This window comes from Ixodes scapularis, unplaced genomic scaffold, assembly GCF_016920785.2.
Source record: "Ixodes scapularis isolate PalLabHiFi unplaced genomic scaffold, ASM1692078v2 PGA_scaffold1__304_contigs__length_218370807, whole genome shotgun sequence".
Lineage (NCBI taxonomy): Eukaryota > Metazoa > Arthropoda > Arachnida > Ixodida > Ixodidae > Ixodes > Ixodes scapularis.
This window is the reverse complement of record NW_024609846.1, coordinates 58,050,695-58,056,694: the sequence shown is the minus strand read 5'-3', so window position 1 is coordinate 58,056,694 and position 6,000 is coordinate 58,050,695.

The following is a 6,000-nucleotide window of genomic DNA, read 5'->3' as shown; positions in this document are numbered from 1 at the left end:
GAATGGGTCAGCGGGATCCACGCGTCCGGCTTCCCGTCGCCCGTCCCGTTTTCTTGTTCGTCCCGCCAGACCCAGTACGTCATCATGACGTTTGCGCTAGCTGCGCTGTCATTGGCTGGACGCATCCGACAATCCGTCCGCCGTGCGAAACTATCTGGCGCGTTGGACGCACACCGGATCGCCGATCCGACGTCTGAAGCGACCAAATTTTTCGGATCAGGCAGTCGTATTGCCGGATATGACGTCGGATCGGATAGATTTTGCGCGCATGTGTCTTGCGCTTTAGGGTTTTCTTAGCCTTGGGACTAGGTTGAGGGCCATGGGGCTCGATATAACAAGAAGGCAAAATTAGGTCATTAGTTAGAAAATTAACTCAGACATTTTTTTACTAACTTTTTAAAGTTTGAGTTTTGTAAAAATCTACATTGAAAATGGACGCTCGACTTCCTGATAGTGCAGCCTTGACGTGAAATTTTAATAAAATTCATTCTGAGTGCTAAAACGAGAGGTTACATTGTCATTCGTGTCCATGCATTCAACCTCTATCCGGTCGAAGCGCGCCCGCGACGTGGATTCCTCCACCCTGCGCCGGATCAGAAGCTCTTGGGTCCGCCCGCAGTTAACGTCAGCAGTGCGACGTACTGTTCACGTTACTTGCAGGCGGAAAAGAACTCGCGAGAACATCGGAGTCAGGCGCATTTTCGGGAGCCAGAAGAAAAAACAAGTCACGTGCTCCAAATGTTTCTATGAACGGACTTAAGAAAGAATTTTAGGTAATTCGCAGCATGTTTATAAACGTAAAGTGTATTTTTACTAGCACGAAAGGGAATTGTGCAATGCAAACAAAAGTTTAATTAGTCTGAACGCTATGTACCTGTTGAGTAAGCCACGAAAAAAAAAATTATATTCATGTGCAATTCGTTAATCATGCGCTGTGAAGCAAAGTACTGACCCAAACAATGCCAATATCATTTAGTACAACATTAAGTAAATCTGAAAGACTCCCAAGATTGCTGCTTGGGGCGTGTTTTTTAGTAAGCGATAAGTGAACACTCTTTACGTGAAGTCCATTACCCGTCTATGGCAGTATTTACATAGAGAAGCAGGCACGTACTCACCCAAATGTGTGTCACCACCAATCTAGAACAACCGGCACGGTTTCAGCAATTTTTGTGAACAATGCAACTTTATAACGTCGGTACAGTTTGAAATATAACGACGCAGGTGGTTTACTTTATTTTAAAACTATATAAAACAAATCCATCATCAATCAAATACACAAGCGGACTGCAATGGGATAGAGCAACACATTGGTACATAGTTTCGTATATATGCTTGGTTACCTTCACGGGTTATGCTAGGATATATAACCCAGTTGATAAGGTATTTTTAAAAATATTGTTTGCTTCATGCATTACAAAACAATAAAGAAACAAAAATGCCAGCACTGCGAGCTGTAGTCGCTGGTAACTTAAAGAGGGTAGGCAATGTCGAAAATAAAATATGACATAACTATGCTGCTGGGAACCATATTATGTCAATATATTTAACAATATTCGTTTTATAAATGGTGCGCTAGTTTAGTGAATAAATCAATTTATTCACGTTACCCTTGGTTTTAAATCCCATTCTGGAAGGCCGCCATGTTTGGTGGGTTGCTGCCGTACTTCGCCCACCGTCCCTGGCGGGGTGGCGTCCCCTTGCCCGCACTCGAAAACTAGGCTTCCTCAGCGTGTCTCGCGCTTCAGCTTCCTCGTTTATCTTCCTTATTTCGAACACGCGGCTTTCGAGACGGTAAGATCTACGACATCTCTCCTTCCGCCGAAATCTACTAGTCCCGACATGTCTCACACCGGTTGCAGTATAGTGATGAGAGGGATTACCGAGAGATGTTGGTAGCTGGGCATTTTGATTTCGACCCGCTGGTGACCCGCTCCAGTGATGGCAACAAGATCGTCACGGACAAATTCGCCGCCGTCCGCGCCGATCTCGCTACGGACGACGGGAGTACTCGTCCGTGGAAAGGTTCGCAAACAAAACCATCTCGTCCAACGGGGCCCTGCCGTCGCGCACGATGCTGTGTTTTCATGCCTCCCATTGCGTAGACTTACTCGGAAACGTAACCACGAAACCGTTGGCTGCCTCTTCTGTACATTCTGGCATCACTCCCCATAACAGACTTCACGGGACATGTGGAACTGCTTTCATGTTGAGCGCTATGAAAGTTTTTTGTTTCTCTTTTTTTTTAACTTTTGTTTCAACATTTTTAACAACTGACCAGCCGAAATCAAAGGATTGAGGGTTGCTTAGCGTGCCAGCCGGGCACACGCGTGCACCTGCAAGCCAGACGGAAGGTCGAAGAGCAAGGGATGAGAGGAAGTTGCCCAGTAGCTTGAGAGGGTGCGATCGTAGCGTGGCGTACATGGGGACAAGGGTGAGCTTGGAATGAGAGAGCGGTTACTACTCTATCATGATCCCTGGTTCATGGGCACCAGGGTTTGACTAACTTGGGCAGAGGCGTCAGAATGTCTGCCATTATTGTCTTATCGCCAGATCAAAATGATAAAGATTCATAAATGCATTACTGCAAATACCAGAGCTTTAACAATTGAAAAGCTCGCTGTATATATTGAGCAACCTATCTGTATTCAATTTCGTGAGTAATGTACCTGTTTAATTGTTTTGTCTTAACGCTTTTAAGAAACGTACGGCATGGTGAATTCCCGAACTTCTTATTTTCGCTTCTTAGTCAATGAGATTTTGGCGTTTGCCTATAAAAACAACAGGAACAGTCAGAATGCAAAAGGCGAGGATATAATAAGCAACGAAGATCTTTTATCAAGCTCTCGGTGACTCTAGGTTGCTAGGATGAAACATGATTATTTCGTCTTAAATAGCGTTCAAGTAGAATTCTATTTAGTTATTTGTGTACCTCCCGGGCTTGCATCAAAGCAGGGTAAGTGGTATATATCAGTAAACAGGTTTGCATTTTAGTGCGGCAACTGACACCAGGTATTTATTGAAGAATATATTGCTTGCAAAGTCACTGTATACACTGTTGTTTTTTTCTGCTGAAGATATCAACCTCACTCGTAAGGTGAGACACCAACCAGACCGATATCGTCCCGTTGTTGGTATTTGTTTTTGTTGCCATTATTAGTCCGGGTGTCCTTTCAGCTCATTTTACCTCTGTAGAGGAGCCTGCTTGGGTATTCTTATTTACGTTAGCGTTTTCCCTAGAATCATCCGTGTAAGTCACAGCAGCCTTGAAGTATCTCCTCGTCAATCCAAATTGTTTTCCCCATTTCGCTCTTAGCAGGACGTTGAACTCCACACTACACCCGCGTGATCACCTGCAAGCCGAGTTTGCCTCCTGCGGTCGTCGCCTGCTGTCTGCAGTACGTGTAGACCAACGAACCGGGCACACTCGCGTGGGTTTTATGCTTTCCGATTTCGAAAACATTTCAATTCTTTCAGCATATAGCAGCGGGGGTTACATACTGTACATTACAGTAGGTTTAGACAGAATTAAAAGAGCGTTTCAAAAAATGAAAACGTATTTGGAAATACCAGGCAACGCTAATTTGAGCCAAAAATTTTACCTGTGAGCATGGAAATTTTTACATCTTAAAAAAGAAAGCGTGTACGAGCATTTAATGCGAAATCATTAACTGTCCCATGGAGCGAACCGACGTTATCAGCTTTTGAAGCTGCACGAAACAGCACTTAAACTCCCCCATTCCAATGGAGCAAAGCCTGTCGTCTGTAGTAGCGATTTGATGGATACGCTCCCATTGGCTGGCACGCGTCGTAGTTTCAAGGAACACCACCCCACAGAGAAGCCCTCTCCATGGCGGCGCAGCTGCCCGGCCGCCGGTAAGAGGGAGCGGCTGGCGGGCCTAAGAGCCAGCAGAGCGCGCCCTGGCAGACTCCGGGGAGGCTGCACGGCCGAGCTCAGCGTGGCGCGGCCACTTCACAAGAGAGGGCTCTCGGCCGTCGACCGCAACCTTGGCAATGGCAAAACGTAACCATTTTTTTTTTTCTGTTTGTTGGTAGATTTGTGAGGTTATGAATTCTCCTGTATGAGGACGAAATAGAACTGATATTTCTTTCCCGCAGCAAGTAAGTTGACAATTGAAGAAAGAATATACAGAATAGCTTAGTGTAAAATTTAGTTTAGACGGAAAATTATTTTATTTATGGCTCACACGTCAACAAGTATATTCAAGTTTTTTTTGTTTTTTTTGGGCTGTGCAACTTGAAGGCGCACGACACGAGAGCGGCGACGGGAAAACGTATGTCACGAGATTGCCGCGACACGATATCGCTTAAAAAGTTTGAGCACGCGACACGAGAGCTCATGTGTGCTTTGTGGAAGGTTTCTAGGATGGTAGTCGCGATTGTACCTAAGCGGTCACCAAAGTGGTCACATAACGCTGCATTCACAAAGTCGTGTACTGCCGGCTCAAAAGAATCGTTGTGATAGAGGTTATGGTCGGATTCGCCATCCTTCCAACGCGTCGTACGGTTTCATTGTAGATTCGGCTGCTGTCGCCGGTAAAAAAAAGGAAAAACAAATCGCGATGTTACAACGTATTTATCGGTCCTGGTTAGCGCTCTCGTGAAATGGTCTATAATGGCAGGCGCTCTCGTGACACGCACTCTAAGGGCGCACTCCAATGGGGGATCGGTGGCCGAGTGGGCTAGCGCACATCAGCTCGGAGCACGAGGGGGGGGGGGGGGGGGGGGCGGGGAAGGCAAACCTCGCGCTACAGGACCATCGCCCACCACAAACATAAATATCGTTCAAGGCTGAAATTTTTGCAGGTGATTTATCAACAAATGGAACCCTGTTTCCGCTTGTTTTCTTCTCCTTGTGTTTTTCCATCACAGCATTCACATTCGTATGTTCCAATTTGATGGGATAGATAAAAGAAAAAGCTTTCCTCAATCTAACTAGATATAGTAATCCGGAAAATGCCAATGCATCGTATATGTAGGAATACGTTCATTTTTTTTTACTGTAACGGGAACGAGTTATTTTTTCACATATCGAACTTGTAACGGGAACGCGTTCCGAAAATCATAACGAACGAGGAATGATCTTTCGTTCGTTTTTTTAGGAACCTGTACAACACTGGTAGCGCCCCCCGCCCCTCCCCTTAAATAAAGTGTAAGTGCTACACTAACGCAAACTGTGTTGGTGAGTCATACGCCGAGGGCGTCAAAATTTAAAGGGATTATCATGACGATAATTAGTATAATTATTTAAAATGTGTTAATTACCCTCTCAATTACTGAGAACGAACATATGGTTCCTACTAAGAACTTGCTGAGCGTCATTGAGAACCACCAAATCTGCAAATTTTAGAAAGATTTGGAGCTCGTGGGCAGTGCGGTGATACTCCCAAATTACTACCCGTGCAACAGGCGGAAGGTAACAGTGCTAGAACGCAGATGACAGAAGTATTAAGGCCCATACACATACTTGCTTTTGACCGCGATAGGTACAGTTGCGGCCAGCAAACCAGCAAACGCGGAACGTTACAAAGAGCGTTTGCGTCAAGCTTGTACACTCAGTTGCTTTGGCAAGCAGTCGACCGCACCCAAGAGCCAATATGAACGCTCTATCGTTCAGCGACACCCGGCGGCAGCGTCGTCGTCGTCGGTCTTTCGAGGCGATCCTGCTGCCTTCTCCCTACCAACCAAAACGAGATCAGTCTCCGAACGGGGTACTTGTTGTAAGCGTTGAAGAGGTATGAAAGTGGATAAGAGGCAATCTTGTACTCGCCCGGGTCCGAACGGGAAACCGCATGCACTAGTTGGCGGGCTCGTGCGAGCACGTGACGCTCCCTCTCTTTTCTTGGCTTCTGATTGGTCAAGAATAACATGACGCTTTGGAACGTTAGGCTAGGCGGTCGCGCAGCGCTGAGCAGCGCGATCGCGCTGCTCGGTGCTACGCGACCGCGCTCCGTACTGTAAGCAGTTGCTCCCTGCCGC